The sequence below is a fragment of the Lissotriton vulgaris genome, chromosome 10 (assembly GCF_964263255.1).
Source record: "Lissotriton vulgaris chromosome 10, aLisVul1.2, whole genome shotgun sequence".
Classification (NCBI taxonomy): Eukaryota; Metazoa; Chordata; class Amphibia; order Caudata; family Salamandridae; genus Lissotriton; species Lissotriton vulgaris.
Window position 1 is genome coordinate 903,342,786 of NC_141698.1, and position 21,380 is coordinate 903,364,165.

Below are 21,380 nucleotides of genomic sequence, written 5' to 3' on the forward strand. Positions count from 1 at the left end.
TAACTTACCATCTAGGATGCGACTTATATCTCACAAACTACGCGGAACAAACTATAAGATGGCCGCCACAGGATTGGATTATCTCAGGCCTACATATGTTTGTTTTACTTCCGGTTAGTGCACTTCAGTTCCGGTTAGCTAGATGCGCCTTCAATTGTGGTTGGCTTATTTAAGAACCAATTAACAAGCCACGCACAAAGCACGGACACTCCAACGGATAGCGTCCTGTTGGTGAGATGCCCGGATTTCGAGACTTTGTTTAACGGCAGACCACGCGCATCGGACTGCATCAGTCCGACTCTGGAGGCTCGTAAATGGTGAGAATACTGAGTAACTGGCAAGCTAGATTGCTCGATTACCTCGTGAGAGAACGTAGAGCTGCTTCTTCACCCTTCCGTTTTATTCTTTGTTATCTCTATAGGAACGTAGATCCTTTCATCAAATGAGGTACCCGGTAACTACTTTTCGGGAGATTGGCAATTTCTTTCATACATACAGCACCGCTGCGAATAGTGCTAAAACTATATACCAGTTAGACAAGTTATATCAGTCATCTCGTTCTCAGAGTATTATTTATAATGTATTTTAAGCATGCTCGTTTCTTTTCTCCTGTTTTACAGCCCATGCCACGTACGAGATCCTTTTATATGCTTTTTGTCCAGTGAGGCTACGATTCTTACCATTCAGGTACAGGGAACCTTTCATCATTTTTAAAATCTGTGCAAATCACTCCGTTAGGAGAGTTTTAATTCCACACAGCTTTTCGTTTGGAAAGAAAGATATTATGTAGTAATTACCATCCTAACAGTAGAGCGTGAAAGAACAGGTCCGTGTTATAAAGTCTGGTCCTAGTCGAGCTACTAATTGGCCTTATCGGGACAAACTTATTAAACAATTTCCGTAGTGGTTAATTATAGGTACAATGGTCTGAACAACATAGTAAGAGCAGGTAGGCGCTATTCCTTTCACACTTTTAGCTGGTGCCTTATTCTACTCCATGTATATCTTATAAGCAATAGCTTAAGAAAGTCTTCTCTCTCAGATATTTTGGAGAGTGATTGAATTAAAAAAAATGTTGTCCCAATTAAATATAGATTGAGGTTGCAGATAAAAGGAATAGACGGCTCTGATTACCACAATAGTCATCTATACATACATACGTTTGATTCATCACGTCCGGTTCTGAGGTAATAGTGAGACCTGCAAACCCATATACTTAAAAAATTTATGATATATAGATTAGGACTGATACAGTGTTATTTCATCTTTTTCACAGTCTACAGAATTTTCCTTAGGAATGGTATAACTGTTTCCTGTAGAAATATCTAAGAAGCCAAATGATCCATCATGAGAAATCAAGGTACTTACTAGTGTAAATAAGCAGTGAGGAAAACATCAATACATGTAACTGTGAGACTTTATGGCTCCCCCTCCTTTCTTAATTCTCCTTTTTGGCTTGTTTTAGGAGTGACGTTTCACATTGGTGTTGGGAAAAAGGTTTTTTGACCTAGTACTGATATGTTAGCCCACGCAAATTCTGATAACCCGTCCTCTTCTCACCCTTCCCTTCTTCTTTATTTCATAATATTTTCCTTAATCTTCATTTGGTAGTTTTTTCTCAAGTGGCTAGTGATTTTATTCTGTTTCCTTCTATAAAAATGACAGACAATGTTGGATCTTTTTAAATATAATTAAAAATGAAACAATGTAAATAGGACCAATTTGCATCACTGATATATGTTTTTGTCTGCATGTACTTTTTCTAGGTTTCAAATCATATATGCACATGGCATCCTGATGAAGGCTCCAGCCGAAACGCACGTAGGAATTATTGTATAGAAAAGCCATGCCTAAAATCATGTTGTTCTCATTTTTAGTAGCATTTTGCACTTTGAATAGGATTTAGTAAATGTTTAATGAGCTTTAGAAAAAGAAAACAAATTATTGTATCCTCTATAACAAAACAATTGAAGTAATTATTCATGCAAATAATTTTGCATCATCTGACACAGAGGCTATTGCTATTTTGTATGTATTTCTTGAAAACACCCCCCTTCCTTTTTTCAAATAAAATAAAATAATATAAATAAAAAACATATATTTTTGGAATACTTGGTACATGTATGTCATTTTGTGTATGCTCTTCAGGTCCGCTAAGATAATTATCACAAGTATTTGATACACCCTGATTTAGAAACTACCGTCAGGGGTACCACCTTTTTTTTAAAACATAGGACTGACAATAGCAATATCTTACTTGATGGCTGCTAAACAGAATGGCACTAGTATACACGGAAAGATAGCGCACCACAAGCAAGATAGAGTAGACTTAGAAGCACCAGATGAGATAGAATTACATCATGTTAGAAACAGAAACAAAACTGATATGAATTTATTCGCTAGCCTATTGGTACATTATGTAGAACCTATGCAAATTAGTGATTGTTATGTCTGTATACCATCATTTACCCTTGACCAATGGCATTTCCTGTAGTATATTAACTAGCTTATTTTTATAAGACAGGAAGGTTACAGTATTTCTATTCTAACACAGATGTCATTTCTCCTGAAATCCTATACGTAGAAAAATGAATCCTGTCCTTAGTGCTAAAGATGCCCAGTACTTTGGTGAATTTTTCCTAACAATGAAAGAAAGAGATATAGCTAATGCACACAAAGACAATTTAACATGTAATTTACACGAAGAAGAAAATATATTTTTAAATTTAGTAGAAAAAAGGAGGCAGGATTTCCATAGAAAAGCTACTGAAATGAAACCCCAGATACCCAAATGGGCTGAAAGGGAGGAATTTATGGCAACTGGTAGACCTCATGCTGCTATGTCTTCGGACTTTGAAAATAAGGGGAAAATCTGTCTCCATAGAAAGAAAATTGAGTATAACAATGTATTTATCGGTTTCAGTGAATGTGAACACAATTTCCTCATAATTGGGGGTTGGGGACTAAAAGGGGGAACTGATCCAGTATTTCCTGGAGTCTATTATATTTGTGGGAGCAAAGCTTACTTAAAGCTGCCTGATCATTGGTATGGGAGTTGCTATTTCGGAATAGTATTCCCAAAGGTATACCATGTAAAAAGAATCACTGGAAGCAATGAACACGAAAATGAACTAACATGGTATAAAAGAGCTCGTTTGCAGAAATTGAAGGTGATATATTTTAGTGCATTGATACCTTCAGTGGGAGTAATTCTGAGTACTCAAAGAATCTGTAAATTGTGTTACGTGGTGGATCACTTATCGACTATCACTGCTGGAGGATTCTTGTTGATCAATACTCAATTGATTGCGATCAGATCAATGGTTTTACAAAATCGACTTGCTCTTGACATCCTATTAGCAAAAGAGGGCAAAGTCTGTAGACTGTTACAAGCGCAACATTGTTGCACTTACATACCTGATAAACGTGTTGGAATTGGAAGGTTTGTAAGACATATTACTAATTTGGAAGAAGAACTGAAACCACTGGAGGTTGATGGTGCTTGGAAGAGACTAACTGATGGTCTCTCTTCTGTTGGTAATTGGATTTCTAATGTAGGTAGAAGTATTGTAGCTAAAGTACTGATGCCAACAATAGGAATATCACTAATAATTTTTGTGATAATGATTTGGTGCAAATGCTGCAGAAATAGAAAAAGATATATAGTAATTGAGAGAAAGAAGAAAAGAAATTTATATGAAATTCAAATGGAAGAGTTAAAAGGGGACATATACAAAAGAATTAAAGTTTCCCGGAATGAGAGTGGAAAAAGAACTCCCAAAGTAATTGAAGAAATTGAACTGGGGGAGTGTTGCAGTTGGCATCTGGTTCCTTAATTTGTGATGATATAAAATATCATCAAAGAGGGGATTGATGGAGCAAGGATTTAACATATACCGAATCTTGCTTGTATTCAGCCCTCACGAAATAACGTATAATATATTAATCAACATGTTTTGTTTACTAATGTTTGCATTTCATGACATTTCTAGTATCTAGGGGAAGCCTGACAATGTGCTTTTACTAACATTAACCCTAGTGTTTTAAAATGGCCACCGAAAACATGGAACTGACTATGCATGCGTCTGCCACATCTATGTGATGTGACGTATTTCTGCTTTGGAGGGAATTTCTCGCTTCTGTGCACTTGTGCCAGAAAGGGCTGCTTTAAATCTCACATGCTAACGCTTATGCTGCTGCTTGTACTAAGCTTGTTCGTTCAGCTTAACTATTAATGCAAAAGTTAAAAATAAAGTAATGGGGTTAGAGTGGAGATAAGTGGTATAGAGTCCATTCATTTATTTTTGTATTCTGATGTGTCTTTCTTTGACTTTGTATTATGGGCCTTAAATGAGACAAAAACTCAGTATTGAAAAAGCTGCTCCCTCGCAACACATCTCTGAAAGTCATGCAGTCATTGGCATTGAATGGCTGCCCACACCCTTCTTACCCACGATGTCCCTGGGAACCTGCTCTACTGACCTCTAAACAGGAAGCAAGAAGATTCAAACAAATACAATGTATATAATTTGTATGCCAATATTGTTGGGTGGAATAAAATCATGGGAAAATAAATTGTGGGTGGAGACTTGATCAATACCTGTCAATTAAAATGATCTCATCTTAGTATGGTGTGAAGACCTCTCCTCGTCTTTTGACTAATCACTGAAGGGGAACACATAGATTTGCAACATTTAGGGGTGGTACATTACCCTCCAAATGGTATAACTAAGGTAGGTTTAGATAGAGAAATTGTCCGACTTATCCGAATAGCTGACCTGTCACTGATCCACTGCATGCTATAGGAGATCAAGAGCAGAGGTGCTTGCGGAGCACTCTGTCAGAAGAATCGAGGTGTTGGAGAAGATTATTGGTTACCCAGTCGGGGTTTTAATTGGCTTGCTGAGAGATAGGGGTGTAATGCTGGCGTTGCACTTAGCGGAGGTCGCCTGTCCTAATCTACACATGTCTTGTCCCGTGGGCACCTGATTAATTGGGAGCCTAGTCCTGATTTGCCCCTGCCCATGACCACGATTGGTCATTGCACCATTCTAGGTAAATATAATCCGTGTGCTATGTCCTTGTGCTATTTCCGTTTCTCGCCCTTTCCAGGTGCCGATGTTTAAAGGTGTTACTGTGGTTTCTTACAAACTTTATGTCCTACTGATTATATTCCTGCTTGTAACATTTATGGTCACGGTATTGTGGCCTTTTTCATTTTGACTCAGAAAATCTTTCATAGATAAAGCTTTTAAAACTTTTCCTGAGTCTGTGGTTATTACAGGAAAAGTAAATGTGTTTAAATATTACCTGTTTATGCTAACTCCCTCTTCAATCCCTAGGACTTGTGACAAGGATTGGTAAGTCATGGTTTACAGCAATAAGTCCTAAAAGGACTCAAAGTACTGATAGGTGAATAGTTAGTAATAGCCGGCAGGACTGCTAGTTCAAAGTGTGAATGTTTTATGGGCCAAGGTGAGTATGGTAAACTAAACTAGTTGTCCCGCGCGCTCTATCATGACCACAACTACATTTGCAAAGAGACCTATGTACGTATAGGTCGGTTTACAACAAGGATTCATATTTGGCAGCAATCTGATCTTCCGTAATATATTTATAAGGTGTGTCATAAATTGAGACTCAGACAAATTTGAGAAAATCACAGGGATGGTGGCCTGCTAGTGTGAGCAGACTGACATGTCTGTGATTTACTTTACAGAAAGTACCTTTTAAAGCAGCTGTTATAGGAAACATGGCTACTTTAAAAAGAAAATCGTTTTTTAAAACGTTTCTTTGAGAATTGGCAGTGTTCATTTTGACTACCTCTACTGACACAGAAATCTTTTCCAAGTTCACAAAGGGTAATCCCTTCCCCTTTGCAAATAGGCTACCCTCTCTTTTGAGGAGTCTGTGACTTTTCAATGGCTTGCAAACAAAATTTTGAATCCCAAAGCTTTGATACATATGGTACCAAAATGTTATTTGGAAGGGACACCCACAACACTCTCCTTACAAATAGCCTTTCATAAACCATTTCTAAACTCATTTACTAAACTACAAATACTGTTGTGATTGGTAAATGGATTATGTATGTAGGTCATTTAGGTGGATTTACGACCACTGTGTAGAGGTTATAGACCACTTATTTAGTAAATTGCAGGGTTTGCAACTGATACTTAGTTTGTTACACTTGACCCATTGTTCCTTTATTATAAAGTAAAGGGCAACATTGCACAACACACTTTTTTATGGTTGCTTTTGGGTGAGGGTTGGAGTGCTTCTCGTACTGTTCACAACATGAAGCTTTACACGTCTCCATAGCCCACCCACACAGAAACTCCCCTTAGGTTGGTCAGACAATAACTTGCTGAGACCCTGCCCACTTTCCAGACTTTCCCCTCTGTTGGACCTCTCAGCCATACAGTGGTCTTCCCCAATCTTTTTGCTTTTTCCTTTCACGTTTTGCTGAATCGTTTAGTTGCACTTAGGACTCTGAGCACTTTACTACTGCTAATCAGTGCTAAAGCACATGTGCTTCTTCCCTAGACATGTATGTAATTGGTGTATACCAACCTGATTGAACTCTTTAATTTAATTTACTTGTAAGTCCCTTGTAAGGTGGTATGCCATATACACAGGGCTTGTAAATTAACTGCTACCAGTGGGCTGCAGCACTGATTGTGCCACCCACATAAGAAGCATTTCAAACCTGTCTCAGGCCTGCCACTCCAGCGTCTATGTGTGTAGTTTACTTCCACTTTGAAGTGGCATTTAAAACTACTTGCCAAACTCCCTTTTTATTACACATACATCATCCCTAAGGGGAGCCCTGGGTAGCCTTAAGGGAAGGCTGCTCTGTAAGTAAAAGGTAGGATGTACTTTTATGTTTTGCATGCCCTGATAGTGATAAACATTCTATTTAATTTTTTGTTTAGAATGGTATTGATAAATCCTACTTACTGATAAAGTTGGGTTTAACAATACTATTTAAGAAATTCTGCCTATAGAAAGGTGGCATTTCTCTGCATTTGCTGCTTTGTGTGCATGACAGCCTATCACCAATACACATCTGGCTACACTTTGTGCATACCCTCTAGACAGGCACAACACTGGAAGGCTAGGTGTGTCTGAGTACACTATCTACATACATCTGCATTCTGATAGCCGTGCCTGGGTAGGATAGAAGAAAGGGGCTGACACTTCACTTGAATATGTAGTGTCCTGTCCCCACAAAAAGGGCTGGTTTTCTCCCTATAGATAGCCTAGCAGACAGGACAGAGCTGATTGATTGATTGATTGAGGATTTGTACCGCGCAACTTAGCCCAAGGGCATCAAGGCGCCCAAGCTAAAGAAACCGTCTCAAATTCACAAAGTACACATCTAAGAGTACGCCTGACAGAAAAACCTAGTTTTCAATTCTTTGCGAAAGCGTGCCAGAGAGGGTAATCCCACAAATTCAGGTGGAAGAGAGTTCCAAAGCTTAGGAACTGGTGACAAAGGCTTTCCCTCCCCATCTTGCTTTGGCAAATCTAGGGACTAATAGGAGATTTTTTGAAGATGATCGAAGGGTCCTGCAGGGAGAATAGGGATGAAGGAGAGACCTAATACTCTCTGAACCAGAGCCATAAACAGCCCCTAGAGCAAGGCAAAAAAGCTTAAATGTGATCCTGGGCTCAACAGGGAGCCAGTGGAGCTGGAAGGGGAACCTGAGCACTTCAGAAAGCTGCTTTGAAGTCACCCCCACAACAAAGGCACATTCGGGTATAAGTAGTGGGTCTCTGACCCCATCAAATCAGACCCTGCTGAACTTATAACTGAAAATTAGCCAGAGGAACTGTTGTGCTGCTTAAAAAAGACAACCGGGCAGTCCATAAAACAGGACTTCCAGATCAGCAGTGATCTGGAAGGCCTGTTTTCTGTTTGTTGCCCTGAGTGTTTCAGGGATTCTGAAAAAAGAACAGAACTATGCGTAGTTGTATGGGAACTTAGGGCATTCAGACTGAGTCATCCTATCATCTTTGTACCCATGAGCCCAGGACTGACTAGCTGTAGTGTCTCACTTGCCGTCCTACTCACTCACAGAGAACAAGTTATTAGACAACCAAGAACACAACACTCTCTAATCTCTCAGGACTCGCAATTGCAAGATACACCCTTTCACTTTCACTCTAGTATCTGTCCACAATAAGATCTGACAGAGACACGAACCAGTTTAAAATATTTATTTTAACAAACGTGCTCTAAAACGCAGTATACATGCCACAACATGCAGGAAAATGCATAATACAAATACAGTCAGCATAGCGCCTAGTCCATAAATCTTGAAGGGAGATGTCATCATGAAAAGGCTATAGAGCCTACCCTCCCGCCCCTTGCTAAGAAGCGGTATTATTATATATTAGAAGATCTCTGGTTTTGTCTGCAGACCACATACCTTAGGCTATAGGTGGTAGTTCTACATCATAGGTACTGTCTCGCTCTTCTCCCTAGAAAGATCTCTCTCCAAGTGTGTATTCCCTATGCATGTATCCCCATAATGCCAACGTACAGTTTCCAAACAACAGCAGCATTGATTTGTTTTGTCTAAGAGCTAGGGTCAGACTAGAACAGAATAACAAGAGGCATTGTTTATCGACCTGCTCAAAGTGTTCAGACTAAATCCCAGACGGTCAGAGAATGCACACAGCAAGCAGTTCTCATGTGAAAAATATGAACAAAGTCTTGGCAAAAATAACGCCATGAGGTAACATGTGCAAAGCTGCATACTATCTGCAGACCTCGTGCTAACTTAGAGAAGACAACAATGTCCCCATGGGCCATGTGACATGAGGCCTACTGCTCTCTAACTTTGCTGTAGGAGAGCTGAACTCTGCCTTCTCTGCAAGTGATCTCCAAGGACTTGCTGGCTAACCTCCTGATGCTTGAGATTCTGGGAAATCAAAGTCTCTATCCCTGCTCCTGAGCAAGGCTCACTGGAAGGAGCCCAGATACTTGCAACATGGATTTTGAAGCATCTCCTGTCTGTGTGAGTGTAGCAGAACTGGCACACGGATCTGGTTGCAGAAGTAAAATTGTCACATCGCATCGGAACCAGTGCTTTGCCTCTAAAGGTTGCTGCATCAGAAAGCATATTGCTGCCGCTGCAGCTTGGTGAGATCGACACATCCCCTCAACTGTGTGGCAGAATCCGGCTCATTGCTCTATGCCTCTCGACTCTGGGGACCACCTTCGGAACTGATGCATCGCCTTCACTGCGTGGAGAAGATCACCTCATCTTGCTGTTTGCTGCCAGGAAAGGTACTTTGTTCACTGGGCCCTGCATGGGTCCTGTAGCCGGCCTGTACTTCCACAAGACAACAATGACTTTGCCCCTGTCCAGCACAACCCAAATCAACCTTTTTAGTGCTACTTGCTTCTAAGTGCTTTACTGCATTAATTCCATTAAAATTCAATATCTCAACTTTTATACATTGGATTTTTGTTTTGTTTTTCTTTTGTTTATGATATCAATAACCTAATTTCATAAACTTGTGTGGTGTCTTTTTGTGATGTATTTATTGTGTTGCTGTGTGTGTATATTGCACAAATTCTTTACACATTTCCAACCTGTGCCAAGTAACCAGAGGGTGAGCACAAGTTATGTTTTAGTGTGTATCTAGCTTAACCTGACCAGGATTGTGGCTTCTACTTGGACAGGATGCATACCTTTGCCAACCAGTTTCCAAACTCTTTCTGCTCAAGCTATTGACATTTTTTTCAAAGAAATTGAATCCTTATCTAATATATTTAGACCAATATAGACATGAAAAAAGGTGCCTAAGGATAAATCCAAAAAATGAGCCCCAAGAGAAAAAAAGGGAAGAGAAAAAGGGGTGGGGGGAGAAGGTCAGAGGGTTAAAGTGAACATAATCATCATCACGATTCACAAAATATAGCAGATATTTATACAAATCCACTTATCGGTTGCACAATAAACCTTCCTAAAATGTCATAGTTACAAAAACAAACTGTACAGTTGTAACATTTGTCCAAACATTGTACGAGCTGTAAACAAATCAAACATTACAACTCCCATCATAACTTAACCAAGTTGATCATTAGTAATATTCAATAGACATCTGGACATATGATGATCACATATCACCATTTCTTGATTTACTCAATTGTTAAACCTCGGTTAATGGTAAATAATCAGTGATCAAAGAACACACCCTTTGTCAGAAACAGAACCTAAGTACCAAGAAAATATTGTAGTTCAGAATCAATATTCATGCCCAGTTCTACTGCATGTAATATCAAACTCCAGCAGGCTTCACCCTGACGTACCTTGAGCTCTCTGTTTCCACCCCTAACATCACTTGAAATTGACTCAATGCCATGGAAGTAAACGTTCACTTTGAGCTCTGTGTTTGGCATTCTAGTGCATAGGTCACTATAGGATATCTCAGGTCCCGATTTTTCAGTGCCCTGAAATGTTCAGACATACGTTCCTTCAGACATCTGAAAGTCCTGCCAATGTATATTTCAGATGAGTAGTTAATATATATATATATATATATATATATATATATATATATATATATATATATATATATATATTCACTGAAAAAAACATAGGTTTCACACCAGTTATAGATAGCTGAACATTTTACTCACACAAAACCATTAAAATTCCCACGTTATAGTTAGTTGGATTCACTATAACTTGCGCGCCCGCAATCCACTGCTGATGATGTCACGTGACATATTACATCATTCATGACATGGTCAGTGACATCACTGATGACATCACTGATGAGATCTCAAATGACATCACTGATGACATCACTGATGACATCATCCAGTGTCTGTGTTTTTCTAAAAAGTTAAAATACAATTAAGTTAAAGTTAATTATTTACATATTGAAGAATGAGTGCATGTATGAGTGTCTGGATAAAGGATTTAGTACGTGCGTGACTGACTGTATGAGTGAGTGATTAAATGTGTCTTACTGAATGCATTGGTTAGTGACTAAACGGTCTGAATATGTGCATCAGTATGTCTGTTGTTGTGTAGGCTCCTGCATGTGTTGATCAGTAGCTATATGAGTGGCTATATGGGTTATTGATTGGTTTTTAAAGTATTTGTATGTGAGGGTGAGTGTGTGTGTGGGTGGCTGGGAGGTGTGTGACTCTGTGCATATATATGTGAGCAGTTGATTCACTTGGTATATGTGTTCAAGAGTGCATGTGGAAAGAGCTGTGTGGGGGGTCAACTGTCTGCGTGGCGGTGTTGGTGAGTGAATGGGTATCTCAGTGCTCCATGTCCAAGTAGGTACATATGTAAAACACAGTGCATGTGAGAGTTGCCATATATAAATGACTATACATGAGAGCCTGTGATTGCGTAAGTGACTGTACGGTTCAATGTGTACTTGTATCAGTGATTGTAAAAGAGAGTAAGTATGTGTTACTATATATTTGAATAAGTAAGGTTTAGTGTGTATAACTTTGTAGTTGAGGAAATGCGAGTGTGATTGATTCTCTGCATAACTGACTAGGTATTTGAGTAACTCTGTGGATGAGTGTCAGTGTGTAAGTGTCTGTATAGGTGTATAACTGGATTTGATAGTGTTCTATTGATGAGGGACCGTATGTATGAGTGATTGCATGGGTAAATGAGTGGATGTGTATGTAGACCTAGAAATCAGTGAGTGCGTATGTAGTTACTGGTATTGGTGTGTCAATAATTTCAGGAATGGTAGTTTGCATTTAACAGTGGGTGTATCAAAGGTTAGATTAGAGTGTGAGGAGGTGCATCGTATTATCACATGGATGATGTCATCAGTGATGTCATTTGAGATGTCATCAGTGATGTCACTGACCATGTCATGAATGATGTGATATTTGACATCATCAGCAGTGGATTGTGGGCGCGCGAGTTATAGTGAGTCCAACTAACTATAACGTGGGAATTTCAATGGTTTTGTGTGAGTAAAATGTTCAGCTTACTATAACTGGTGTGAAACCTATGGTTTTTTCAGTGAATTTCAAAGGTTTTTTAAAAGCTAATTCCTTTGTATATCGACTTTGTAACCTACGATTTTTTTTTTTTAATAATTTTTTTTCCCCGTGGTACGCTCAGGGTGCGCGTACCGGAGCGCGCACCTGGGAGCGCACCCAGCACTTACCCCGTGAAAATGAAAAAAAAAAATGTTTTTTGACCTTCAGGGTCCTTTTAGGCCTCCCTCAGAAAACCTAGGGGGTCAGGGGGTGTCTACTCTGCCCCCTTTTAATTATTTCCCCCTTTATTTTTCACCTCTTGTGTCTCTGTTCTTCAGAGTCACAAGATGGCGGACTATGCAGACCATTTAGAATGTTTACACACACCCAAGAGCCAATAAGGTTTTGAAATTTAGAACCAATTAAAATGTTTCCTTGCATTTGAATTTCTGTGTGATGAAGTTTCATTGGTTTTCTACATGAATATACATGAGAAATGAGAGGGAAACACAGCCATTTTGTGATAGTACTCTTTGAGGAACATTTGTGAGGAATTTTTGGTGTTCTATTTCTGGAGGGAAATTTACACAGTACCAACTCTTCAACTGCATCTAAAAAGTGAGTTGTTAATTTGTAAGGGGAATTTAATACTAGATATCTATTACTAAAAACGAAAAATTAAAGTGATTTTTTTCCTGCAATGTACAGCAAGAAATTTGAAAAGAATATGGATCTGAATGAGGATACCGTTGATATTAATTTTGAAATTTCTGCGACTTTTGTTGAGGCGAGTTCTATTGAGGTCTTGAATGATCCTGTTGATAACACTATTCATGATGAAGACATTTTTTTGACAGGAGATGGAATGGAGGATTTTAATGATGAGACTTTGGATGCTGAGTTAATCCAATGTTTGGACTATATTGAGTTTCAGGACTCATGTATGGAGACTTCTGATGAGGAGATTCCTGATCATTTATTGTTAGAAGTTCTTCTAAATTATGAAAATTCTGAAGAATACATTTATATTAAGAAATTATAAATTGTTTGAGACATTTTTTATTATTCTATTTGTAATTTATGAGATAGTAGCAAAATGATTGTGGTATAAAGTGAGACTTATAGTATAGAGTGCAACATTTCTGTGTTACATAGTAAGTTTACTCACAGTTACTTCCCTTCTCCCACTATATTTTCTCCAATGCTGGTTCATATCTCTTCTTCATCTCATGCCTTCTTTCTCTCACTGTCTCTCTCTAATGTATACTATTGCCGCCATTTTGTGTACTTTCAGAAGACAGTGAAATATAATGCTCTAAAGATGGAGTGCAAGATCTGCCATTCTGTACTTTCGAGAGGAGACCCCACAAAGGGAATGAGGATAAGCGAAGAAAATGTAGTAAAGGAACAGGGGTGTGGAAGGGTAAGAAAAGAGCAGTGATGTTTAGGATGCAGAATATTAAAATTGGTACCCAGACAAGAATATAAAATGCTGTGAGAGATGTTTAAAGCTTTTTTTAAATGGCATAAATTGAGATAGAATATACTAAAAAAGAGAGGCATATTTACAAGCCGCGTGCGCAATCTTTGACATAGCTGTGTGTTTATAAGGTAGACTCTCACAATGTTAACATCTCTCACATTACATAAGGTAAGGTCATGGGCTTGCCCATGTGAAAGGATGCATTGCTGGCAATTATTTTTTTACTACAATTTTTTACACTGTTTTGCCCTGTGGTGTGTTTGAGGGCCTCATTTATGAGGTCATGCATCACTTTTACGCCGCTGGTGCGTCACTTGTTGTGAAGCACCAGTGGTGTAAAAATTCCCCATTGTAGAGTCATATTTACAAAGTGACGCATGTAGGTAGATGCGTCACTTTGTAAACCCCTGTGTCACATTATACCTGCACCAAGAGGACAGAGGGAGTAAGATAAGGAGTTAATGAAGTGGAGTAAGGAGAGTAAAAGAGAAGGCCTGAAAGAAGGTGAATGTAAGAGAACAGTGTGAAAAAAGAGAGTAAATGTGGGGATTCAGAATAAGTGAGGCAAGCGCAATAAAGGAACAGAGGTGTGGGAGTATCAAAGAAGAGTAGTGAGGTTATGGAAAACAGTATAGAGAAAATAAATATTGTACATCAAACTTACCTTATAAGTAATGTAAATGTAATATTATATTTCCATTAAATTTAATATCTGTGAAAGACAAAAAAAATTAGAATATTTATAATATATATTGTACAATACAAGCAAATGAGCTTGAGACAAAGGAAGTGAAAGAGTGAGAACATAGAGGTAGTGAAGGAAACTCTGGCAGAAAGAAACTGAGTAAGAGATTAAAAAAAGATAAGTAAGGGAGTGTGGGTGAGTTTTAGGGAGTAAGGATGACAAAAGAGGAGTGAGAGAATAACAGGATCGAAAGACTGAAACTAAGAGACAGGAAGTGAGAGAAAGTAAGTGAGGATGTGAGAGGACAGAGGAAGTGAGAGAAGGAGTGAGGGAAGTGTAATAACGCGAGTGAGAGAAAGGGAATTATTAAGGAAACAAAGAAAGAAAACAAGGGGACGGGGAGTGAAGTAGACTGACTGACAGCTGAAAAATAGTGAATGGGAGAGAGTGAAAAGGCAGTGAAGGAGTGGTTAATGAGAATAAGTGAAGAAAGTGGAATATGGGAAGAAAGATGAGGGAGAGTGAAAAAAGGCCAGTGAGGGTGAGTTAAGAGGAGTGATAGAGGGTGGAAATAAGTGAGTGAGCATAAGAGAATGGGAAAATAATATATGTTTAATATTAATTGATATTACAAAATTATTTCAACATCATGTTAAATGGTTTATTTTTGCTGTTCTCAGAATATATTGAATTTCACTTAAAACAGTGACTTCAATAGTACTAACAGTATAACAGCGGGCAAAAAAAAACACAATCAAAATGATTGTGTTTAAAAAACCCATTGAATAATTTCTTAAATAATGTAACATTTTTAAAACCATATCTAAACTCACTTTTGATCCATCCACTTTTCTACGAGGCCAAATAGTATATGGAAAGTCCTTTTCTATGTAAATTAGTCCACTGTTTTCTTAATGTCTCATTTACCCGACTTTCTGAAAGAAAAGCTCCAACACCTTTTACATTATGAAACAAGAATTTTACTTCCACCTCTACCTTACTTTTTATAAATAATTTGTCTAATACTCACAGCGCACACTATATGATAAAAATATACTATCTCTATGAAAAATACATGTTTTTTATTATCTTCATCACTCTCATTCAGAAAGTAATTTTGAAGAGCAAATTAAGTTCTATTAACTGCTGTAATCTTCATAGGCCAATTACCTTCCCTAAAACTTTGGTTGTAAGAACACTAGGTAAGAATTTAGTAAGTCTGAAGGCAAACTTTGCTTGAAACTCAATTGAGTATCATTAAAGAGCTTCCACCCTTTTTGACATTTTAAGTAGCATGTATAATGTCCTGATGTTGTTGAAGGACCATCATGGTAAAGAATTGCTGCAGTTGTAAAGTTCTTCCTGAAATTGATAATTGAGAAGCCACAACATTTTTAATTAATGTTGTCAATTTAGTTCCTTCAGGTCTACATCGTTGGAACACTAAAATAACATACTGTCCATATCTTCTTAAAAATAAAGTTGATAGCATTGCAGATTTACATTGACTACAGACCATGTTTTGATTTGCTGCTCTAACTACATTATTAAAAGACACTGATTTGCAGTCTGGTAAAGTTAAATATATAAATCTTTCAGTGTCTACTGTAGTACTACTTGAAAAGGAGCAATTGTCACAGTCATGTTGCCATTTATAAGAAACGCCAAAAAGATTTTCTACATCTACACCTTCAACTTGCAAAACGACAAGCATATACATTAGAAATTCCTGACAATCTTGCGGAATATTCTGTGTATATTGATTTAGACCAGGACACATGTCTAAAACCTTTCGAATTTAAGAAACACTTTGTATTTTTGTTCTATCACTGCTACATTTCTCTAATACAGAATTTAATAAACAACAAAGTGTTTGATCACGATTTTCAGGAATCTGTTCTTTTACAGTTTGGAGAAAAAAAACAACATTAACCACTACATTAGCATAGCAGTTGACACCAGAACTATTTTCAAACTGAAATCCAACATCATCTTTAACTGAATCCATTTCGTTTCTGCTTACAATTACTGTTTCATCTACTTTTTTTCTTTTTGCTACAACTTCACTACAATTTTTCTCATTTATTCTTTTTCGGCCTACCACACACTTTTCAAACAGAGGATATTGAGGTAAATTTGGAGCATACTCCCTTCTTAACCTATTATATTCTTTTACACAATTTAGATCTGCATTAATCTTTGTCTCATCAAAATCAATCAAGAACAATCCAGATAAAGTTCTGACTCGAGATAAAGCAACATATGCCATGCCCTCCTTGAACACAGAATTTCCAATATTCACCAAAGCACTATCAACACTTAAACCTTGAGATTCATGAATAGTTACAGCATATGCCAAACAAACAGGAAACTGTTTTCTGCGTACATATAAATCTTTCACTAGAAAAAAAGGAGCAGAACAACGACAGATTTGCTTGTACTTCTTCAATACCATAAAATTTAATTTTTATAATTTCAATTCCATCTCTATTTGGGTAATTCACAAAATCCACAACATGACCCTTTGCTCCATTTACTAAACCTCTTTCAACATCTAAATTACGTCATAAAATTATACGACAATTTAAAGATGCATACAGAGTCTTTTCCATACCAGCAGTTTTAGATATTGTCTTCTCTAAAGAATCTAATTTTGATTTTAACTTCTCTGACAAAATAATAGTTGCTCCTTCATGTTCTATTTTATCAATAGCTTCCAGTTTCACAATTTCTTGATTTTCCAACTTTAACATGTTGGTGTTGAAGATTGAACATTCTTGTAGAGTTGGCATCAAGCATATGACAGATTTGTTTTCAGGAATTTTCTTAAAAATATTCTCTGGGAGAATATTTTCTTTTGGAAACAAATTAGAAATTAATCGTGCATGTATAGCTGCTTTCCCATGCTCACTTACTTTTCCAATTCTTACATCTTGTAAAATATTTTTATAATCTTCATCCTTTGCCTGTCGCATATTTTGAAGTAGTTCTGCATATTTAAAATTTAGCCATTTATTAACATTTCCAATGCTTCCTAAGCACTTCCTGGTATCTTCATGCGTAAGCATTTTAAACACTGGCTGTCCTTTCACTGGAATTAGTTGCAGTAGATCTCCAAAAACAATGATGTGTTTGCCTCCAAATAACACATCATAGTCTGTTTTAAGAGTTTCTTGCATTCTTAAATGCACAAAAGCAAGCATTACATTTGACACCATGCTTATTTCATCAATGATAAGAAGTTTCATTTTCTTTAAGACTCTTGAAACTTCACAACAAGCTTCTCCAGATAGCTTGTGGTATTGTAATTTGTTATCATGCTCCACTGGCAGCATCAATAAGCGATGTAAAGTAATCCCTTTAATGTTGTGTGCTGCCAACCCAGTTGGAGCAGTAACATTACAAGAGAGCGATAATTCCGTTGTTTTCTTCAAATATGTTGCAATCACTTTAATCAGGAAACTTTTCCCAGTTCCTGCTTCTCCACTCACATATAGTCGGATAGGTACAAATGATGTACATGAGCACTCTTTTTTCTCATGAGATAAACCATGCTCAAATTGTTGTGTGACTTGATCACATATTTGTCTCTGCTCAACGTTTAGTTCTTTTTCCAAATCTTCTAAGTCAACTCCATCCTCCTGAGCTTGTTCCATGTGAGGTTCCGTGACAATTGTAAGTGGTGTCTTCGACTTGCCCGAATATGGTCGAGTCTGGTATCTATGAACCGCAAATGACGAGTTTAGTGGGTGTACGCGTTTTCACTGCGCTAGCCTAAACCGTTCGTTTGTTCCGTGGGTTTCTTCCATCTGAACCCACGGGTTCCATTTTAGATGTGGCATCCATTTTGTTTCTTGCCCTCAAGTAGCCAGCGAACGGACACTGTCTGCTTCGTGACCCTGGGATTCCCAAACTTCTGCGGAAGACACGTGTTCCTTTGAGGGTGTCTTTATGATGAGAGGGATGACGCTGTAAGGCAGATGGCCCCGCTCGAGGCTCATCTTGCCGTGCCGGTCTATTGTCTCAGTTGTGCATTCATTAGGCACGTTCCCTTTGATCCCTGAAATCGTGTTTCCTGATACCACCCCTTATACACTCTCTTCGTTATCCTTGTCTTCCTCTGCACCTGTTTCTGTCTCTTCCTTGATTCGTTTACAGCCGAACGGAATGCACTAATGGTGGGAAGATGTACTTTTACAGTTGGGAGCCGACAAATGCTACTGTAATTATGTTCCGAGCCCTGAATACATGAAAGCGACCCCATATGAAATGTACTGTGGGAACCGGGTTGTAATCTTTTGTTTGTCATGTTATCCTATGACGAAAAACTGTATAAAAGGAGCGATCCACAGATACAATTCGAAGCAGTCTCTCAGAACCTACATGCTATGTACTTCTCGTGACTTCTGTGTTCCCTGCAGTAAATAAACTTCGAATCTTTAACGCCGAAGGAAGTGTCCCGTGTCTCTGTCATTTGTACGCCGGGACAGGTAACCCACGAAGGTTTCAGGCGTTATCCCTGGCACCGCTGGGTCTTAGCAGAACCCAGTCCTTCAGTTTGGCGCCCACGTGGGGCTGCATCAGCGCTACCGGTCCAAAGCCCGACGATCGTGAGGAACTTCGTGTGAAATCTCCTAGGGAAGGTGCACCCCGCTTCATCGATCCTGTTGTCGAAACAAGTGGCCCGAAGACTTTTCCCGCGAAGATCCCCGCCTCCTGACGGCTGCGACGGACTGCTGCCCTGACTGTAGACCTGTTTTGGCGCCTGGCGTAGACCTTGGTATAGCGAGACGATTGACGGGCCTTCCTGGTGACGCCATTGTTCTTTGAGTTAAGTATTTGTGGGTCGCTCCCCAGAATCCTTAGTTGTTGTGGGTGCTTAGTTGTTGCATGGTTCCATTGCAATTGTGGTCCTTCGTATTTTGTTCTTAGTTGTTCTATTTGACGTCTGCAGCCGCCAAAAACCGAGGGTTTTTGCATTTTGCGGGGATATTGTAATCCAATTACCCTTGAAGTTTGTGAAACTTGGTCAGTGTGCACGATGCCTGGCCGTAGTACTTTGTTCAGTTGCTTTAGAGGTTGTGGTGCGGATTCCCGACTGGAGGACACATGTCCGATACCTCCAGTTGGAACTCCAATTTATGAATTATATAGTCGACATGGTGTGGGTCCTATCACTTTCAATGATTGCTGCGTTCGTTACACTAAAGATGACGGTGTCCTTAGTTGGCCACCTCATGGTAGTTTTGAGACCCCGATTTTAGATAATCTTGAAGCTAAATTGTTTCAAAAGAAAGCAAGGCCGGCCATGTTTGATTCCTTTCGGTTGTGGCGTAAAGAAGCCAAGCAAAAAGAAATCAAACAGCTTAAACGTAATAAGAGAGAAGGTATTGTTACAACGATGAGAAATGCAGAGCAGTTTCAGCGAGACAAAGAAGAGAAGGAAAAGGAAGTTTTTGATAGATTACAACGTATGACAGTGGATAAATGTTATCCCGTTTTGCCGACGGGTACAGATAAGAAGGGAGAGGAAGCAGTAGAGGATCCTTTGTTGTCTTATCTACTGAAATCGCCACCTCCTTATGCACAGGATACCACAGTTCCTGTGGTTCCTCCTGTTCCTCAACCTGTTGTTCCAGCAGCTGTTCCTCTTGTTCCTGTTCCTCTACCTGCTCCTGTTCCTACTGCTCCACCGGCTATACCTTCTCAAACCGCTGTTCCCGCTACTTCCACCCTTGTGGCTACTCCTGCTTCTCCTCCTGTTTTTGGCTCTTCTATTGTTACCCCTTTGCTTCTCTCTTCTACCCCGTCTGTTCGACGTCGTGTTCCTACTGTTGCCGCCAACTTCTACACTTCTCTTGGACCGATTCTTGGGTCTGCTGGTTCTGATGCTCCCCAAAGACGAAGTCAGCTTCCTGGTGGTAGGGAACGTGACACGCTATATAATATGGCGAAAAGTTGGATTAGATATCCCCTCAAGCATCCTCCACGTATAGTTGTTGAAACTTTTTCTCAATTCAATGAGCCAATGCAAAGACTAGTGTTTGAAGAAATGTGCAAGTTTTTACGCGATGAGATATCAGTAGATGCGGCTGATGGTGTATTGGCTGCTCTAACTGACCTTCAGCTTCAGTTTTCGAGTGGTATAATTGTGGGAAGCAATGTTCGACGTGCTGTCGAGCAGCTACTATCCTTTCGTCCTGCTATAATGCCTCGAGCATTGTTTAAAGACGAAACTGAGGAATGGATGGCAACGCCTGGTCAGTATCCCATGCGAGAAGTTCCACCAGTGTGGATGCCAGGTGATGCTAATGCTGTTCCTATTATTCCGCCACATTTCCAGAGGGTGTGGATACACCTTCCATGGAAGCGATCGGAAGTTTTACAGGTTAAGAAGACTTTGCCCGACCCTCGCAAAAATCCTGCAGGGTACTATAAAGAATTGTCACAGTTAGTGGATGCTACGATAATGAATCTTGCCGACATCGATATGTTGTTCGGCAATGTCGTACCGCAACCGGTATGGGCGAAGATTCGTCAGGAAAATCATGTAGCTGAGTTAGGTGGTGACTGGCCTGCTCTTGTGGCGGCTGATGCCCGACAAGTTGGTGGCGCGAAGCCTGAACAGCTCATTTCCGATCTTCCTCAGGGAATAATTACCCTTATGAAAACGCTTATGCCAGCTATGAAAGTTAACTGGGACAAATTGTCTGCTTGCAAGCAAAAGAAGGACGAGAGTGTCTCCGATTTCTTTACGAGATTTGAGGAGGCATTTATCGATCATAGTGGTCAAGATATGGGCACTGAAGGGGGTCAGAGACTGTTTGTAGACAAATTTGTATCGAATTTGTTGCCTGACCTTAGCAACAAATTGAAAAATTCAGAAAGTGCGTGGGCTGTTTCTACTTCTGCCCAGATATTGGCTACGGCTCAATATTATGAAAATAGAGAAAAAGAAGAAACTGATCGTGCAGATAAAAAGACAAAAGAGCTCAAAACGAAAGTTTTGTTGCAACAAACATATCCTCCGCGCTCGAATCAGAATGATTCTCAGCAGCGGAATCGATCGCAATCGCAGTCATCTAGGTCACAATCGCGAAGTGACTCTTCTTCGCAGAGATCTATGCTTGGGTACAATCAGTGTGCCTATTGTAGAGGTGAGGGTCATTTGAAATTTGATTGTCCAGTTTTGCGTGATCGGAATAGTGGTATTTCATCTAGAGGAGGTC